Source organism: Mesoplodon densirostris, chromosome 4 (assembly GCF_025265405.1).
Source record: "Mesoplodon densirostris isolate mMesDen1 chromosome 4, mMesDen1 primary haplotype, whole genome shotgun sequence".
Taxonomy (NCBI): Eukaryota; Metazoa; Chordata; class Mammalia; order Artiodactyla; family Ziphiidae; genus Mesoplodon; species Mesoplodon densirostris.
The window spans coordinates 63,016,474-63,037,877 of record NC_082664.1 but is presented as its reverse complement, the minus strand read 5'-3'; the positions used below and the strand labels follow the sequence as shown (position 1 = coordinate 63,037,877).

The 21,404-nt window shown below is 36.8% G+C and overlaps 1 protein-coding gene across 1 annotated transcript in view; it reads left to right on the top strand.

Moving 5' to 3' along the window:
- Nucleotides 1-21,404, top strand: part of TTC6 (tetratricopeptide repeat domain 6) — a 216,366-nt gene that overhangs the window by 42,047 nt on the left and 152,915 nt on the right. The window lies entirely within an intron of this gene.

Sequence of the window (21,404 nt, the reverse complement as noted above, 5' to 3'; positions counted from 1 at the left end):
TTGCGGAGCACAGGCTCCGGACATGCAGGCTCAGCGGCTGTGGCTCACAGGCCTAACTGCTCCGCGGCAGGTGGGATCTTCCCGGACCGGGGCACGAACCCGTGTCCCCTGCATTGGCAGGCAGACTCTCAACCACTGCACCACCAGGGAAGCCCAGGATACCCTTTTATATAGATAGATTTTTTTAAAAGATTTATTTATTACGTATTTATTTTATTTATTTTTGGCTGTGTTGGGTCTTAGTTGCGGCACGCAGGATCTTTGTTGAGGCATGCAGGACTTTCTTTGCAGCTCGTGGGCTTCTCCCTAGTTGTGGCGTGCGGGTTTTCTCTTCTCTAGTTGTGGTGCGTGGGCTCCAGGGTGTGTGGGCTCTGTAGTTTGTGGCACGCAGGCTCTCCAGTTGAGGCACGCAAACTCAGTAGATGTGGTGCGCCGGCTTAGTTGCCTGCAGCTTGTGGGATCTTAGTCCCCTGACCAGGGATCGAACCCGCGTCCCCTGCATTGGAAGGCGGATTCTTTACCACTGGACCACCAGGGAAGTCCCAGGATTCCCTTTTGATCTACTTTACATGCTGGACCTTCAAGCATGAATTTGACAAAAAAAGATCCTGCTTTTACAAGTCCTAATGCCCATAGTATATTAAAAGTAGAGGTAGTAAAATAACCCCTTAATAAATGCCCTTTTGTTGGTTTTTAGGAAGGGCTGTGTCTTCTGGGAGTGTCTATGTTAATCCACCTCTTGGAGCTAGATATAGTCCTGTACTTAGTCGCTGGTATGCTGGAGGAGGGGTAAGAGGAAGGGTGAAGGGAAGGGCTCTTAGCTAATATCTCCATATCTAGAAGACAGTTTTAGGTTATAACCATAGGTCTAAATGTGCATTTTTATAAAGTACCAATGCTTATTATGGACAAGCTTCATTCATTATTTTGCAACATCTAGGCTTTTTAGGAGTCCTGAGGTGACAATGTATGATAAAAAGTAGAGCTAGTGAATTAACCAATTTGTAAATATCTTTGTTATAATTGGTAAAATAGTAGCATCTTGGACATGGAATTGTTAAACCATCTGAGAAATGTACACCAGGACTTGTTCATTAGGTTGGCAGCAGAGGGGCAGAAGGAAGTATAAAAGGGAGGGAAGTATGTGGATGTGTTCCTTTTTATATTTTGATGATAACCATTGATGTGTGTGCATCTCTTAGCTGTACTATAGGAATACATTGTTAAGTAATTCAGTGGAAACATACCTCCTTGCTAATACTTTAATAGTTAGATCGGATAATGAATTCTCTTAAAAGCATTATACTTTGGGTACTGTGTTGCTTTATGTCTCATTTTTAATTGAACTTTAAGGGAATGTAGTATTTTAATCATAACTCTGCCAATATCTTTATCTAGAGGCCTGTTGCCATTTTTGTCTTTTCTGAAGCTTTTGTCGCCAAGAAAGGATTACATTTTTTTTCCTTCCAGATTGAGTTGGTGTAGTGTATTTTTGGTTATCAAAATACTCATAGCTTTGGGACTTTGAAATGGTAAATATTCATGATGTGTGAAAAAGCATGTTACATAACTGTATGATCTTAATTACATAAAAATGGATGCTTAGTTGTGTTTAAATACACAAACGAGACCTAGAAGGACACATCAGATGGTAAACTGCTTGTGATGATGGATGACTTTTTTGCTTCTTGTGTTCTTTGGTTTCCTATTATGCACATGTTAACTTTTAAGAAATAAATGTTATTTTGAAAACCTTAAAAAAAAAAAGATCCTGCTTTTAAACAAGTTATCCCTGGTTAGGGCAGGGGGATTGGGTTGGAGAGAAGGGCTCTTCTTCATCCCTTAGCGAGATGTGTTAAGTTAATTAACTGTTTCATTGTTTATTTATAACACTCATCCCCCCAAACACATACCTACTATAAATCAGACATGAGTCCTGATGGGCTGGACGAGGAGACAAATTTGAGAGACAGAATTGTCACCTCTCTCAGATCAAGGCTTTCTCGTGGGGTTCTGCTCATCATGGCTAGGTTTTTTATTCTTTGGGTTTTTTTCCACAAGTGACTCCATATTCATGCAGATGAGATTTGGGGAAGTCTGTCCCATTAGACTTTGCCAGACTGTCCAAACATATCTGAATTCCATTTAGACTCAAGAGAGCCTCCCTATATTTCAAAAACTTGAAGGTTATTTTTTATTAATCTTTTCTTTTGATCTGTAAGGATATCCTTAAGGAATGGAGAATGAGAATTTAAAGAGAATATTCTTTTAAACCTTCTCTTTATTTCCACTGACTGTGTCTTAAGTTAGACCCTCATCAGCTTTCACATGGATCCTTTCAAGATCTTCGGTACCAATTGCTAGTTCTTATCCCCCACTAAGTTTATTTACCAGAAACTTGTTATTATGTTATTTCTAACTAAAAATTTGGCCGGATACCTGCTGACCACAGAATAGAGTCCAACTCCAAAGCATAGATAGCATAGAGCATCCTTCATGATTTAACCTTACTAGCCTCATACTTTTCTCTTTCAATCTAATGTCAATCACCAGATGTATCAGTCAGCTAATGCTGTGTAACAAACAGCTCCCCAAATCTAGTGACTTAAGACAGTATTATTATAGCTCTCACATCTGTGAATTGGCTCAAGTCAGTTGATCTAGGCCGTACTTGCACATGTGTCTGTGAGTCATTCAGCTTTTTCATGTATCAGTGGGTCAGCTGGAGACTTTAGCTGGGGCAATTCTGCCCTGTGTCTCCCCTCTGGGACCAACATCTAGAGCAGGCACATCCATGCATGTTTTTACCCTGGAGCCATTGGTTTGACCAAGCATGCCTTTCTCATGGTGACAGCAGAAGCTCAAGAGAGCAACATGCAAGACACCTTGAACCCTAGGCTTGGAATTGGCACATCATTACTTGTGCCAAGTAATGGCACTATTGGTAAGGTTTCATTCACAGCCATTGTGTCATGAGGAAGCCTGGCAGGTCTATTCTTGCTGAAACACTATTATGATGCTTCTCTCTTCTTGATTTTGTGACTCCTTTGGTCCTTCTCCCATTGATTCTGTGAGTCTTGCCAGTCTTTCAATGCCTCCTGTATGACAAGAGTCTGTTTCTGATGCTCCCGACTGAGAATGTTGACTGAATCACTTGATGACTTGAGTAAGCTCCTTGCTTCCCCCCAGAGATGAACTTTCTTGCTTCAGAAATTTGCAAAGTAGGAGGAGGGAAATGAAGGACATAGATAATCTGGTACATGTTCTTACAACTTCATATAAACCAGATGAATGGAGTGATTTCCCTTTTGACTTGAAACCTGCTTGTCAGAAAAGCCATTTAAGAGAATCAGGTGAGCACACACAGCCAAAAGACTCATTACCATCCCTTGGAAATAAATGTGGGGGAAGTGAGGGAGCCAATATGAAGATCTTTTCCATCCTCACCCTGCTTATCTTCAGTAAGTGACGTGTGTGCCTGCCCCCGAGGAAAAGAAAGGACCTAAAAATTTGCCCAAAGAGTCCTTCTCCACATTAAATGCCTTTTGTATGCCCCAGACACATTTAGATCCTACCTTTCTCTCATAGCCCATTTTAGGGAAATACTGCCTTCTATTCTAAAAATATTTAATTTGCCCCCTCCTTGCCCTAACTCCGTGGTACAAATTTACTTTCTGCCTCTCTTATGACACGTATTATTGTTATTTACATACACACCAATATATGTGTTTGTCTAGCTGTGAATACCCAAGTGATCAGAATCGAGTCTTACTTGTCTTTCTATTTTTAGTAGGATGGATCAAATGAACGCCAAATCTGTCTTGTAAGACTGTAAATGACCTGGAGGCAACATTATTTATCTTTTGTCTTTTTATCCCTCACATCACCCCCACATAATTCCTCATAGTTAGTAGTCACTATAAATACATATTTGTCGAATGTTGTAAATAAAAATAAGCTTACTCTTGGATACCTGAATTTTATTATTGAAGTATTTATGTTATTAAATCATGTGTGAGATGAGGAGGCTTCAAGAATATTCTTATGGATTCTTCTGAAAACTTACCATTTCCACTCCCAGATCCATATGAGAAAAGTTTGCAGGAGCTGGAGTTTAGTATGGGGAAGAGATAAATGAAATCTGATTATTAATTCTCCTTTATGGATGATATTAGTCATTCTTCATCTTAACTAAGGAAGGTGTATACATTGCCTAAAATATAAACATAGGTTGGATATTATTTATAGATTTGTGTTTCTCAGGGGAGTTACAGAATTTCCTTCATTGACTTTACCTAGTAATAGGACAAAGAACCATGTTCTTGGGGTTCTTGGTGTTGGTGTGAAAGCTCTTTAATTCTCTCTAATTCTGTGGTTTTCACAAATACTATAGTAATGGTGCATAGCATGTGTCTTTTAAAGTTGCTGACATATGTAATGAAATGTTAGATGATAATGTTTCATGATGTACAGGATAATTATGTGGGACAAAGAAAGGCGTGTTAAATATCACCCAGTATTTATTGCTAATGCACATACTTTTTGTATTGCTTAAAGATCTAGCACAAAATACTTAACTTTTTAATGGACTTTCTTAAACAATATATATCTTTTAAAAGGGCTAAGAAAAATTATGTAATTATAGGTAATAAGGAAGAAAACACATAATTACCTAAATAAAGAATTGTAATTGTTTTGAGATCTTGAGATCTTAGGTTCTCTAGGAAGTGCCATGAAATATCTGAAGAGCTAGAGTTTTACCTTTAGTGCCTTTTTAAGTTGTTTATTTCTTTGTAACAAATCACCCCAAAGCTTAGCAGCTTAAAACAATGAATATGTATTATTTCACATAGTTTCTGTGGGTCAGGACTTTAGGTGCAGCTTAGCTGGATGATTCTGGCTCAAGGTCATGGGATTGTGGTCAAGATCTTGTTAGGGGCTGCCATTATTTGAAGACTTGATTGGGTCTGGAGGATCCACTTTCAGGGTACCTCAATCACAAGACTAGCTGTTTGGTGCTGGCTGTTGCTGGGAGATCTCAATTCCTTATCATGTGGAGCTCTCCATAGGATTGCTTGAGTGTCCTCATGACATGGCAGCTGGCTTCCCCTAGAGCTAGTGTTCTAAGAGAGAGCAAGGTTGGAGCTGCAGTATCTTATATGATAAAGCTACACACTGTCATTTCCCCTCTAGTTTACTAATGACACAGGTCCGCCGTATTCACTGAGTAGGGGACTACTGAAGGGCATGATTACCACCAGATGGAAATCATTGGGGACCATCTGGGACCCTGGCTATCAGAGCCTTTTTGTAATAAGGTCTGCAAATGATACTACGAATGTTTTTGCTGAATATTAGAGATAGGTTAGCTCTGTAGTAACTTGTTGAGTTTTATTTTAGTTAAAAATTTTTGAATGATTTTACAATAGAAAACATTTAAGAAAATTAATTGAACTTATTATTTGATCTAGAACAGTGAAAACTGAAAGAAACCATAATAAATATGTTTTCATCCTTCTTCAGTTTGTGTCTTGAAAGTTCCAGTTTTATAGATTCCTATTGACTAAGTAAACAAAAGAGGGATATAGGAACTTTCAAAACGAATTAACACAAGCACATATTTTCAGGCGGTCTTATATTAAGACATGAAATGAGAACCGCCATTGTCCCTTCCCTCTTCCTCTGCCCTTCCAACCCAAGAACCCAGCTCTTCCCCAATTTTATTTCCCAATGGTATAATTGGAACTGGTGCATTTTCTTGTATTTATACACTTATCCTCATCTCTCTATATAAACTGAATCCCTATTGAACTTGGAGCCTGTGCATAATAATTATGCTTGATTGAATACATTGCTTTGCATTTTAAAAAACATTGTTTCTAGTCTGTTATTTTCAGCTCTCTAACTAGATTGTAAACTTAAAAAAAAATTAATTAATTAATTTTTGGCTGGGTTGTGTCTTCACTGCTGTGTGCGGGCTTTCTCTAGTTGCGGGGAGCAGGGGCTACTCTTCAGTTGTGGTGCGCGGGCTTCTCATTGCGGTGGCTTCTCTCTGTTGCAGAGCACAGGCTCTAGGTGCACAGGCTTCAGTAGTTGTGGCACATGGGCTCAGTAGTTGTGGCTCGTGGGCTCAGTAGTTGTGGCTTGCGGGCTCTAGAGAGCAGGCTCAGCAACTGTGGCACACGGGCTTAGTTGCTCTGCGGCATGTGGGATCTTCCTGGACTGGGGCTCGAAGCCATGTCCCCTGCATTGGCAGGCGGATTCTTAACCACTGCGCCACCAGGGAAGTCCCTAGATTGTAAATTTCTTGAAGAAAAGCATCTTCCCTCATATTTCTCAGGGATTCCTAGCCTTGATGCTGTGTAGCATAGAGCTGTCACATAGCTGGCTATAACTCACTAAATAGTTGGTGCTTAATTCAAAGGAATGTCATATCACAGCAGATACTATAAGTTAGAAGCAGGCATATTAACTAAAATTTATTTATAGGCTTCTGAAAGGAAAAGCCCAGATTTTGTGTTGTCTTCCCTAGTAAGAATGTCAGGGAGTAAAGGATAGTGTGTTACTTGACTGTAGGCTTTATCATGTTCTGAAGATATTTTATTGATTGCCTCTGTTTTAGGTGACCTGGATTAAACAAGCCTTTTATGAATACTTCAATAATTTTTTTCTAAAAGCACTATATAATTTTATAGTATATAGCACCTATCAGAAATGTGATATAAGAAGTGAAAATCCACTTGAAACACTGTATTCTGGAAATATATATTTTTGAACAGGCTTAAGTAATGGACATTGTTCTGTTAGGGCTTTGTGGAAAAGCTACCATACCTATTTAGTTATAGATAGTGTCTGTAGCAATTTTGATGTTTACATTTATATGGCTGCCATTCCGGTTCAGTTTTTTAAAATCATATTTTTTAGAACTGACAGTTTACTGAATACAGGGGCCAGCCATCCAGAACAATCATATAAAATGTTTAATTAAAAAAAAAGTCAAATGTGGTTAAGAATGAATGCAAAGAAGCTCTGACACATTCTTGTGCCTGTAAGCAGGATTCTACAGGCCAATGCCGGCAGGGTTTTGCCTGCGGGAAGCAAGAGAAAGTCAATGCAAATCAGGGCAGTTTCTCAAGAAAATAACCTGTGTGGACAAGTATTTGCTTAGGGCCATAAAAATGTCTTTTCTTTCCTTCTTTCTGAAACTTGAACTTCATAGTGAGTCATTTAAAGGCCGTGCACCTTGAATAAGTGCTGACGAAACCATAAAAGAATATGTGGTAGAAATACACTTTGGCCTCTATCTTAGCAGCAAGCGTCATTTGGGGAGAACTGGATTGCTTGAGGAAGAGTAGGGGGAAGTTGCTCTCCCCATCACTTTTTTTTTTTTTTTCCGGTACGCGGGCCTCTCACTTGTTGTGGCCTCTCCCGTTGCGGAGCACAGGCTCCGGACGCGCAGGCTCAGCGGCCATGGCTCACGGGCCCAGCCACTTCGCGGCATGTGGGATCTTCCCGGACCAGAGCACGAACCCGTGTCCCCTGTATCGGCAGTGGACTCTCAACCACTGCGCCACCAGGGAAGCCCTCCCCGTCACTTTTTTTTTTTTTTTTTTTTTTTTTTTTTTTTGCGTTACGCGGGCCTCTCACTGTTGTGGCCTCTCCCGTTGCAGAGCACAGGCTCTGGACGCGCAGGCTCAACGGCCATGGCTCACGGGCCCAGCGGCTCCGCGGCATGTGGGATCTTCCCGGACCGGTACGCGAACCCGCATCCCCTGCATCGGCAGGCGGACTCTCAACCACTGCGCCACCAGGGAAGCCCCTCCCCGTCACTTTTAAAAGATGATTGAAAAAATACTGGCCCTGCCTAACAGGCCAGCGGAACACTGCTGCTTCTGTTGCTGGTCCATCTGCTTGAAGCAGTTTAGGGGAAAGACCACAGACTCTGTTTGTTTTGAATACTACCCAGCACGCTTTGGGGCTTAAAGCTCTGGTTTCAATGTCTGTGAAATTTGGGCTTCCTTCAGACTTTACTAATCTTTCAAGTTCCTTCCAGCTCTTGACATTTTGGATTCTAAGTTAGACGCCACAGGTTGAAACTGCCCTGAGAAACACATGAAAAATGTATCTAGGATTGTGAAGCTGGACTGCTGATGACTGTGTACATTTTCAAATTTTAAAAGACCTGTGAAAGATGCAGAACAATGCTACTCATTATAGTTTCTGACTCAGTTGGGGAGACAAAATAGAATTAATACATGTTAGGCAAAATACTAATTGTGTTTCTTTAAAGAATTATCTTTGCTTTTATTCTTAGTCCTAAATCCAAGACTTCTGATTCAAGGCAGTTTTTATATCTCAGTAAAGTTTTTTAGTTTTCCTCACATTTGTTAAGACACTGTTTTGGTAGTTTATATTTTTTGTTGCTTTTTGTGACTTTTGTTCCTTTTCTCGTTTTCTAAATTTGGGTTTTACGAATTGATTTTATGTCTAAATAACACTATTTCTAATACTTTTGCAATAGATTCTTTTGGGGTTTCTAGGCATATAGTCGTAGCCTCTTTAAATCACAGTAATTTGGTTAAATCATTCTTATAATCTTATATTTTATTTATTTCATATCTAGAATTTCTAGTATAATAACAAATGATGATGGTGACAATAGGCATCCTTATTTTATTTTTTATTTCAGTGTGAACAGTAATAGCTATGATTACATACAAGATTTTTTGTTTTCATGTATTATTTATTCCTCACAATAAACATAAGAGATATGTACTATTATTATCTCCATTTTATGAAACCAAGGCCCAGAGAGATTAAGTAACTTGTTCAAGTCTGCTCTAAAGTGACTGAGTTAAGATCTGAATTGAAGCAGTTTGACTGCAAAGCAAGTGTACTCAATCATCTTATCACAGTGCCTTCCCATGTGATTCTCACTTGAGACTACCATGGTAGTAACTCTTACCTGTTACCTCCACATTCATGTATGTTACTAAATTTATGTTAAAATTTCGATCTAACACTAACTAAATTGTTATCAATAAATCCTTATTTTTTACATTACATGTCTTTTAAAAATGTCAAATGTGAATTTTATTTCTATAAATTTACTATAATACAGACAAGCAAAATAAGTTCTTTTGTTATGGGACAATGTCTTAGAATTATCAAGTATAAATTTTATTGCTATATGAGGAAGTGTTGAAGGAGCAGGAATATTTTCAGGTGCTCATCAAACCCAATCACTTTTCTTTTCACATTGAGGTGAAATTCACATAACATAAAATTAACCACCTTAAAGTTCACAATTTAGTGGCATCTAGTACATTCACGATGTTGAGCAACTATCACCTCCATCTGGTTCCAAAACGATTTAATCATCCCCAAAGGATATCCCACATGCGTTAAGCAGTCACTCTCCATCTACTGCCCCTCTCCAGCCCCTGGCAACCACAAGTTGGTTTTCTGTCTCAAGGGATTTACCGCTTCTGGATGTTTCATATAAATGGAATCATGCAGTATATGACCTTTTGTGTCTGGTGTCTCAATTAACATAATAATTTTGAGGTTCATTAATGTTTTAGCATGTATTAGTACTTCACTTCTTTTATTTTTTGCTGAATAATATTCCATTGTCAGTTGATAAGCATTCAGGTTATTTCCAGCCTTTGGCAATTGTGAATAGTGTTACTAAGAACACTGATGTACAAATGTCTGTTTGAATACCTGGCTTTCAATTCTTTTGGGCATTTTTCTAAAAGTGGAAATGCTGGATCATATGGTAATTCTATGTTTAAGTTTTTGAGTAACCACCAAACTTTTTTATTGTGGCTGCACCCTTTACGTTCCCACCAGCAATGTATAAGGGTTCTAATTTCTCCACATCCTCACCAGCTTTTGTTGTTGTCTGTTTTTTCTTCCTATTATAGCATCCTATCTGGTGTGAAGTGCTATTTCATTGTGATTTTTTTTTTGGCTGCACTGCATGGCATGCAGGATCTTAGTCCCCCAACCAGGGATCAGACTCACACCCTGCAGAACCTTAACCACTGGCCTGCCAGGGAAGTCCCTGTATTTCATTGTGATTTTGATTTGTGTTTCCCTAATGAATATCTTTTCATATGCTTGTTGGCTATTTGTATATCTTCTTTGGAGGAATGTCTATTCAAGTCCTTTGCACATTTTTTTGACTGTATAAAAATGAAAATTTACTGGCTATTTTCTCTCCTGTGATTTCCTTCTCACTTTCACTAAATAAATCACAGGGTTTCTAAAGCAGAGAGTTAGTGCTTCCACTCCCGGAATATTTTTATTGCATATTAGTGTCAAGATTGTGCCAAAGGAAAGAACACTAGATGGTTTTCTGTTGCATGGTAATATTATAATATTAATGATGAACAAGTGATTCTGAGAGGAAAAGCATTCTTGTGTGAGAAATGCTGAAGTCGTTGACACTAAAGAATGATTAGTATTAGGATTAAGGTCAGAGAGAGTGGGGTGGTCAGGAGAGTTACAACAGGTAGTAAGAGGGAGGGAGGGAAATTCTTAAGCTAAATAATCAGGACAGCTCCTATTGATTCCCTCCTTTTGCTTTTCCCCAACTTCAAAATTACTAGTGTTATTGCCAAAGAGTATTATTAACTTCAAAGCTGGAATCGTTTGCCCATTTTTTTTTTTTTTTGCGGTGCGCGGGCCTCTCACTGTTGTGGCCTCTCCCATTGCGGAGCACAGGCTCCGGACGCGCAGGCTCAGTGGCCATGGCTTATGGGCCCAGCTGCTTCGTGGCATGTGGGATCTTCCCGGACCGGGGAACGGACCCGCGTCCCCTGCATCGGCAAGCGGACTCTCAACCACTGGGCCACCAGGGAAGCCCTGCCCATTTTATTTATTTATTTATTTATTTATTTATTTATTTATTTTTTTCTTTTTTTCTTTTTGCGGTATGCAGGCCTCTCACTGTTGTGGCCTCTCCCGCTGCGGAGCACAGGCTCCGGACGCGCAGGCCCAGCGGCCATGGCTCACGGGCCCAGCCGCTCCGCGGCATATGGGATCCTCCCAGATCGGGGCACGAACCCGTATCCCCTGCATCGGCAGGCGGACTCTCAACCACTGCGCCACCAGGGAGGCCCCCTGCCCATTTTTAAAGTGGAATTTTTTTTGTTTTTGTTGAGTTCTAAGAGTTCTTTTTATATTCTGGATACATACCCTTATCAGATAAATGATTTGTAAATAGGTTGTTCTCCCATTCTATAGGTTGTCTTTTCACTTTTTGATGCATGAAAATTTTTAATTTTGATGAAGTCCAAATTTTTTTTCTTATGCTTTTGGTGTCATTTCTGAAAATCTATTACTAAATCCAAGGTCATGAAGATTTACCCTTACGTTTTCTTCTAATAATTTTACAGTTCTTATGCTTAGGTGTTTGATCTATTTTGAGTTAATTTTTGTATAACACGTGAGATGGGGGGCCATGTTGATATCCAGTTGTCCTGGCACTATTTGAAGAGATGATTAATACCCCTTTGAATGATCTTGGGACCCTTGTAAACATTAACAGTTGGATGAGATTATTTCAGGACTTTCAGTCCTATTCCATTGATTTAGATGTCTGTCCTTGTGCTAGCACCACAATTTTTAATTACCATAGCTTGATAGTAAGTTTTGAAATAGGGAAGTGTGAGTGCACCAACTTTATTTTTCTTTTTCAAGATTGTTTTGCCAATTCAGGGTTCTTTTCAATTCAATTTGAATTTTTGGATCAGCTTTTCTATTTCTGCAAAAAAAGGCCTTTAGGATTTTGATACAGATTGTATTGAATCTGTAGATTGCTATGGGGAATCTTGCCATCTTAACAATATTAAGTCTTCCCATCCATGAACCTGTGATGTCTTTTCTTTTATTTAGGTCTTCTTTAATTTTTTTCAGCAATGTTTTATAGAAGTCTTGTGTCTACTTGGTTAAACTTATTCCTAATTATTTTATTCTCATCGATGTTATTGTAAATGGAAGGTTTTCTTAATTTCATTTTTAGATTGTTCATTGTTAGTGTATAGAAATTTAATACTTTAAAATATTTTTATATTGTACCTGCAACTTTAGTGAATTTATTTATTAGCTCTGATAGTTTTTTGGTATTATTTATGGTTTTCTATATATAAGATCATATCATCTGGGAATAAAGATAATTTTACTTCTTCTTGTGCAATTTGGATGCCTTTTATTTTTTTTTCTTGCCTAATTCCTTCAACTAGAGTTTCCAGTGCTATGTTGAATAGAAGTGGTGAAATTGGGCATCATTGTTCCTGATATTAGGGGGAAAACTTTCAGTGTTTTACCATTGAGTATAATGTTAGCTCTTGGTTTTTCATAGATATCCTTTGTCAAGCTGAGAAAGTTCCATTCTATTCCCAGTTTTTTTTAGTGTTTTTTGTTTTTGTCTTAACCACAAAAGGGTTTTGGATTTTGTCAAATCCTTTTTCTGTAACAATTGAGGTGATCATGGGTTTTTTTTCCCCTTCATTCTATTAATGAAGAAGATGTAATGTATTACATTGATTGCTTTTTGTATGTTGACCCATTGTTGCACACTTGGGATATACCCCACTTGGTCATGTCTTATAATCATTAAAATTTGCTGCTGGTTCAGTTTGCCAGTAATTTGTTGAGGATTTTTGCATCTATATTCATAACAAAAATTGTCTATAGTTTTCTTTTCTTGTAATGTCTCTATCTTTCTTTGGTATCAGAGTTATGCTGGCCTCACAGAATGAGTCAGGAAGTGTTTCCTCTTCTTCTATTTTTTGAAAAGTTTGAGAAAGATTGTTTGGTAGAATTCACCAGTAAAACCATCTGGTCCTGGACTTTAATTTGTTGGAAGTTTTTTGATTACTGATTCAATCTCTTGCTATAGGTCTAATCAGATTTTCTGCTTTCTCTTAGGTCGGTTTTAGTAGTTTGCTTGTATTTTAAAATGTAATTCTTGACATTTACACTCAGTTTTGTTAGCCATTTAAAACTTATTTAGGCTATTATTTATGTTTAAAGTTTCATTGCATACCACTTTTACTCATCTATTTTTATACTTTAACTTTTTATTTTGGAGCACTTAATTGCATCTTCAAATAATTTTTCTAGAAGGTTATTTCATGTATGGTGGGTTTTCTGAGCTGAGTATATCTGTGATCCCCACTGCAAAGGAGACATGCAGAGTTCTGAGCCAAAAGGAGAGGATGTCCCTGTTCTCTCTTTGTGTGTCTCTTAGCTTCATGGAGTCACCTCTGAAAAGTGTTCCTTTAGCTTCTGTCTGTAGAAGCTTCTAAGGACCAGGCACCAGTGTCTGAGACAGATTCCACGGTTTTCTGAATCATCCAACCTTCCCACTGTTGTCTGCCTGAAACCCTCTCTGCATTTCCTGCCCAAATTGACCATTGGGAACTCTGCTGACAGGTCAGCATTTGCTTCCAGAATCTGTCAGAATATCTTTTTCTGGGCACAAACTTACACATCTGCTACATTTCTAATTAAATATTTTATAGCATATGTTTAGGTGTGCTTTTATTTTCACTGATTTTTTTCCCTGGAACATGACAACACAAACCCTTTTAACTTACCTACACCTTTAAAAAAATCAGTTAAATTATTTTGTATCCAGCTACTCACTTTTGCTTTTATTTAATTTACTTTTATATTAAAAAAACATCATTTATCCTCACATTGTCTCTTCATTTTCTCTGATTTTATTACCATCTTCCCATTGCTTCCACCTCCATCGCCCCCATCGCCCTTTAGTCATTTTCCTCTATATTTTGGAAGACCTTATAATTTGTCCTCTACCATCTGATTTGATTTTCTTCATTAACATATTTTAAAATCTGCTTTTTAAGATGTATTTAAATATTTTAATACTATTATTGCATTTTAATTTTTTTCAAACCTTCTTAGTTGATTCAGTTTGTTTCATTTTTATCTTGCAGTTTTCAACTCATTATCTTTACTCTGCATGGATTTCTATATTTTTTGGCAGAATTCATATCTTCTTGCATCTTTTGAGCACATCACACAATTAAAAAAAATTTATTCCTTTGGTATTTCAGAGTGTTGTCTCTTTTCCCTTATCCTGCAATGGTTTTCCATAGACCTTAAGTTGCCTTTTTCTCTTTATTCATGAAATGAATATGTTCTTTAAATCTAGAAGTTTATTCTAATATAAAATAAAAAATTTTAAAAAATCATTAAAATTATATGACCTTAAAAAAAAAGTCTAGAAGTTTATGAACTGAATGCATTTGTGGGCTTCTTTTACCCTGCACTGTTTTCCAGAGCCCTATCTATTGAGTAGGTTGACTTGCCAAGCTCTGAGTCTCACTTCCTGGTTCTAGTAAGCTTTCACTATGGAATCTCTATTTCACTGTAGTGTAATCTTCTTCAGTACCCATGGTATGGTTTTCTAAAATGTTGAACTAACCAAAAGTATGAAAAACTGTAGGTTTCTTTTTGTACCATTTTTATCCCCTATTTATTTTACTTTATATATATATATATATATATATATATATATATATATATATATATATATACTTTTTTTTTTTTTTTTTTTTGCAGTACGCGGGCCTCTCACTGTTGTGGCCTCTCCCTTTGCGGAGCACAGGCTCCGGACACGCAGGCTCAGCGGCCATGGCTCACGGGCCTAGCCGCTCTGCGGCATGTGGGATCTTCCTGGACCGGGGCACGAACCCGTGTCCCCTGCATTGGCAGGCGGACTCTCAACCACTGCGCCACCAGGGAAGCCCCTACTTTATATTTTTAACTTATTTTCTTAATGGTTACCTTTGAAATTATAATTAACATCCTAACATAATAATCTGGTTCAGATTTATGCAACTTAATTTCAATAATATAAAAAATTTGCTCCTTTATAGCTCTGTTCCCCACTCTTTGTGATGCTGTTGTCATGTAAATTACATTTTTAATGCAATATGTGTCCATCAACACATATTTATAATTATTGCTTTATTCATTTTTCTTTTAAATCAGATAGGAGAGAAAAGTTACAAACAAAAATTTTATTTGTATTGTCTTACATATTTACCTATTTACTTTTACCAGTGCTCTTTATTTTTCATGTGTATTTGAGTTATTGTCTAGTGTCTTTTCATTTCAGCCTGAAGACTCACTTTAGTGTTTCTTGTAGGGAAATTATATTAGTGACAAACTCTCTTAGTTTTGTTTATTTGGGAATATTTTCATTCCTCCTTCATTTTTGAAGTATAGTTTTGCTGGATTTAGAATTCTTGGTTGACATTTTTTTTCTTTTAGCACTCTAAATATGTCATCCCACTGCCTTTTAACCACCATGGCTTCTGATGAGAAATCAGTTGTTGATCTTATTGAGGATTCCTTGTAGGTGATGAGTTGCTTTTCTCTTGCTGCTTTCAAGATTTTCTCTTTGTTTTTGAATAGTTTGACAGTTTGGTTATGGTGTGTTTAGCTTCTTTGATATGTAGATGATTTCACCAGGGAAATTTTCTGCCATTATTTCTTCCAATATTCTTTCTGCCTTCCCCTCTTCTTTTGGAACTCCCATTTTGCTTGATGGTGTCCCACAGGCCTCTAGGGCTCTGTTCAGTTTTCTTCATTACTTTTTCTTTTTCTTTGTGTTTCTCAGACTGAATAACCTCAACTGACCTATCTTCATGTTCACCAATTTTTCTTCTCAGTCTGCTCAAATTTCTACTGAGCACTTCTATTGAATTTTTCATTTCAGTTAATGAACTTTTCAGAATTTCTATTTGGTTCATTTTTATAACTTCTATCTCTTTATTGATATTGTCTGTTTGATGAGACATTATTGTCATACTTTCTTCAGTTGTTTAGACATGGTGATTTAAAGTCTTTGTCCAACGTCTGCACTTCCCCAAGGATGGTTCTTTTGATTGTCTTGTTTCCTGTGTTGAGCCATACTTTCCTTGTTCTTTGCATATCTCATATTTTTTGTTATAAATCGGTCATTTAAAATAATATAATGTGATAATTGTGGAAATAAGGTCCTTCTCCCCCCCCCCAGGGTTTGTTGTTGTTTTGCTGTTGTAGTTCTTATTTTTATTGTTATCATTTAAAAAATTTTAGTGGCTTTCTTGAACTAATTTTATAAAGTCTGTATTTGTAGTCATGTATGGCCACTGAAGTCTCTGCTTGCTAAGCTTAGTGATCAGGTGATGACTGAATATAGACTTCCTTGAATGCCTGGAACCAATGTCTTTCAGTTTTTGCTAAGGGGCTCTTTTGTGTGTTGGGACACACCTTCAGTGCCCAGGTAGGCAGTTTAGAACTCTGCACTAGCCCTCACTTACAACTTGCCTAGAGCCTCAAGGTCAGTCAGATATGAAAATTTAGGGCTTCTAGGTCTTTTCTGAGCATGTGCACAGCCCTTGGTATGCACTTCAGTGCAGTGTAAGTGCCTGACAATTAGCTTTTTTGATTTTAATGTAATTGCCTAACATTAAACTTTTGATTCCTGAGGCATCCAATTCAAAGACATCCATCTTGAATAAACACATTGCCAGCTACACAACTAGATTAAGAGCCAAGCCACCTCACCCATGAAATTCCCCCTTTTGGAAATCTCTGGTTGATCTAGATAACTGACTGCTTGACTGAACACTTTGATTCCCACCCTTATGTTTTAAATTCATCAATAGTGAGTGAACCTGTAAAACCCTGGCCACCTCACCCTTTATACTGTTAAAGTCAGAACCCCAGGTCCATTCTCCCCCCACCCCCTCTCTCTATCTGCCTGAGATATCACTGTGTGGCCCCACGTATGCTGTGTATCTTTCAGGACTCATAAATAATAAGCCTGTCTTTTCTAATTTCCCAGGTGGTTTTGCTGAGGTATACCTTGCAATCATAATGGTGCCTCCAGTCAGAGAAATGTCTGTGGGAGCTTGCCACAAATAGTATGAGCCCAGTTGAGTGCTCACAAGCATTTCTAGGTGATAGCATCACTACTGATAGGCTGAGACTGACTCAGAACAATCAAACTACACATTTATATGGACTAGTCACTAAAATATTTATTTTATTGTTATTTTTCTTTTTCAAGGCTACAGCTGAGCTGGACAGAAGAGTATGGGAATAGAAAGTTACAACAATAAAAAAACCTCATTGTTCTTACTGAGATTCATTAGTCTTTGATGAACATGTGCTCCTTAGGTTACTATAAGTCTTTCAACAATAAATTATGAGGCACAGAGATAAACAAGAAAATATGGCCCATACACAGAAAAAAATTAATAGAAACTGTCATTGAAGAAGGACAGTGGACTTACTAGACAAATACTTTAAATTTTCATATATTTTTGTCTTCATACTTATTTTTTGGGTAGTTTGGAGAGGCTATTTTTGGCCATTTTGATGCCCTTTTAACCTGGCCTTTTGTGCTCAACACAATGGTTTTGAGATTCATTCATTTCATTGCTTATATTAATAGCTAACTTTTATTTTGAGAATGGCATCTTAACTGGTTATTGCTGGTATGAAATTTCATTTGTTGAATTTGTTAGGCATGCCTTTTACCTCTACTCTGGTCTGATAGTTTTTCAAATGATTTTCTTTTTTCCACCAAATATATGGTCTAATTAATATATTTCTAGTTACTTTTCACTCAGAAATAGGTTGAATTTTATTGATGATTTTTGTCAGCAGTTATTGAAAGGATCATATGAATTTCCATGTTAATCTGTTAATCTCATAAACTGGCAATGAATTATCCATCCAGTTTGGCGAAAAATTTCCTTTGTCAAGATGCATTGTTTCTAAATATGCTGATTAGTTAGATTTGCAAATATTTTAATTGGGGATTTTTGCATTTATGTTTACAAGTGATGTAAGCTCTAGGTTTCTTTATTAAGATGTTTTTATCCATTTTTGACATTTTTATGTTACCTACATTAATATGTGGAGAAATATCTTTTTTTAATCATGATATATTTCAATTGTAGAACACATACTCTTCACTCAGATTTTTCAAAATTTATTTATTTATTTTTTTACCATATTCACTTCAGATTGTTTAAATAAATAGAAAATTAGAAGTAAAGTAGAGGCCCCCTTTGTATCTCTTTCCAGTAATTCTCTTCCACCTCAGATGTGAACAATATCCTGAATTTGGTGTTCATTGTTGTCATGTTTTTATACTTTAATGATGTATTTATAAAGCTAAAAGGTGGTGAAGAATTTTTTTTAGGATTTCACATTTAAAATTAACTGTTTAGTTATTATATTTGTAAAAAGTGTAGTCTCTGGAGCCAGATAGTCTTTGTTTGAAGTATCTAACTATAATAGTGAGATTTTCTGCTTCTGTTTTCAGTTCTTTTAGTTTTTGTTTTATGCCCTTTGTAGCTTTGTCATCAGTGCATACTATATGTCTTCTGAGGCACTTGACTGTTTTTTTTTATTATGCAGTGATTCGATTTTTCCTTCTAATACTTCATGTTTTGAAGTCTGCCTTGTCTGATGTTAATATAGCCATGCCAGTTTTCTTATGCTAGTGTTTGCATGTTATATTTTCCTTCATCCTTTTACTTTTAACCTATTTGTGTCTTTATACTTAAAGTAGGTTTCCCATAGCAATCATATAGTAGGATCTTGTTTTTTCTGCAGTGTGACAATCTTTGTCTTTTAATTGGAGTGGTTAGCACCATTTACATGCAAGTATTGATATGGCTGGGTTTGTATTTATATCTTGCTATTTGCTTTCTATTTGTCACATTTGTTCTTTGCCCCCTTTTCCCTCTTTACCTGCCTTCTTTTGATTAATTTTTAGCATTTCATGCTATTTCATACTGTTAGCTTATTTACCTTTTTGTTTTATTGTTTTAGTGAGTGCTATGGGGTTTACAATATGCATATTTAACTTATCCCAGTAAATGGTATATAGTATAAGAAACTTATAGCTGTATACTTCTTTTTCCCTTCTTCTGTTATTGTGATTCTCATTTGTGTATACTTCATATCTATATAAGTTATAAATCTCAAAATATATCATTTTTAATTTAAACAGTCTGTTATATTTTTAAAAACTTCAAAAAGGGAAAAAGTCTTTTTTATTTACCCACTTTTTAAATCATTTTATCATTTATTTTCATTGTGTGCATTCAAGTTTTACTCCTTCTGCTTGAAGAATTTCCTTTAACATTTTTTGTAGGGCAAGTTTGATGGCAATAAATTTTTCACCTTGTATTTGCTACAAAAGTATTTCACCTTCAGTTTTAAAAGATATTTTTGCTGGATATGGTATTCTATCTGGACAGTTGTTTTCTTTCAGTACAGGTACTCTAAATATGTTGCTTTATTGTCTTCTGTCTTGCACTGTTCTGACACGAAACCTGCAGTATTAATTTGTGGTAATTAGTTGCCAGTAATTCTTTATGTCTTTGTACTTATTGTTTCTCTGGATGCTTCTAAGACTTTTTCCTGTATTACTGTTTTATTTTTTTTTTCATTTTGATTATAATGTGCTTGGCACAGTGTTCTTTGTGTGTTTCTGCTTGTGGTTCATGGAGCTTTTTGCACCAGGGGTTTATAGTTGTTATCAAATTTAGAAAAATGTTGGCTATTTTCTGTACAAATGTTTTCTGCTCTCTTCACACCCTCCTTTCTGTGACTCTAATTAAATATATGTCAGTTTGACTGTTAATTTTGTTTCGATTTTTATTTCTCTAGGTGATTTATTTTGTATGGTTTCTATTGCTACGTCTTTAAATGATCTTTTCCTCTGCAGTATTTTCTCTGATATTTATGCCACTCAGTGAAATTTTTATTTCAGATAGTGGACATTTTATCTGGACATTCCATTTGATTCTGTTTTTTGTCTTACATTTGCTCCTCATTATGTTTACATCTTTGAAATTTATAATATTTATGTTAGAAGTTTCAAGATCTTTATCTCTTAAACCAATGTCTGCTATTTCTGGGTCTTTTCCTGTTTTTTTCTTCTGGTTATGTGTTACATACTCATGCCTCTTCATATGACTAGTAACTTTGGTTAGGTGCTGAACACTGGGAATTTTACATTGTAGAGTACTGGATTTTGTTGTCTTCCTTTACAAAGGGTTAGAGTTTGTTCTGTTAGGCAGTTAAGCTACTTAAAGATCAGCTTGATCTTTTCAAGTATTATTTTAAAGTATTGTCAATGTCAGAGAAGCTATTACTCTAGGACTAATGTATGATCTGTCTGAGGTTTGTAATGAATGTATTGGGTTGGCCAAAAAGTTCATTCGTTTTTTTCCATAAGATTTTACGGAAGAACCCAAACACACTTTTTGGCCAACCCAATACCATGTATTAAGAATGTCTGGTGGGAGATCTAATGACTCCTAGCATTGTGTGAGCTCTGGGAATTGTGGCTTCAGCTCTTTGGTAATTGCTTTTTTTCCCCTGGCAGTTTTTCTTTGTCTGGCCTCATGGGTTTCACCATTGTACAAGCAGATTGGTGTTCAGCCAAAGACTCAAGGATTCTGTGCAGATTTCTGGAGCTCTTTCTCTATGCAGCTCCCTCCTCCCCATAATGTGCCCTACAAATTCTACCCTCTTTGTCTTTTCCTTACTCTAATTTCTGTCTCTTTAACTCAGTGAGATACCTGTGCTCTGTGTGATTTCTCTCTCCTTGTGTTGTGGTCTGGAAATTGTGTAAGGCCGAAATCTGGGGTGATTTAGCTCTTAGCCTTTTTTGTTTCCATTCTCTTAGTCATTATAGTCTTGCACTGCCTGTTGTCCAACCCTAAAAGAGTTGTCCTTATATTTTGTCTAGTTTTATAGTTATTTTTGACAAGCGAGCAGAAGTAGAAGCTAGTAACCTCAGCTGAATCTTTTTAATTAAGCAAAGTTAGAAAAGCAGTATTTTAAAGTACAAGGAATGCTCATATTTTGCTACTGACATTACTAAAAGGCTAGAGGAGAAAGGGACCTTAAAAAGTCATGAGCATCCATTTTAAGGATGATAAAACTGAGGTAAAGGGAAGCAAGATAACTTGCCTATTGCTGTCTGGTCTGTGACTTTACAATTTGGGCAGGAGCTGGGTCTCTTTATTCCTATTCATTGTTGGCCACTGTAGTGCACTATCTTTTTACCACTTCAACTGAGTTGAGGATATATCATAGCAATTAGAATTAGTTTTGATAAAAATGACACTAACAGTTCTACCCATTAACGTTTTTAAAAAATATTTATTTATTTATTTATTTGGGTGCGCTGGGTCTAGTTGTGGCATGCGGTTTCTTGCCACGTTCAGGATCTTCGTTTTGGCATGTGGCATCTTTAATTGTGGCATGTAGGCTCCTTTTGTTGTGGCATGCAGGCTCTTAGTTGTGGCATGTGGGATCTAGTTCCCTGACCAGGGATCGAA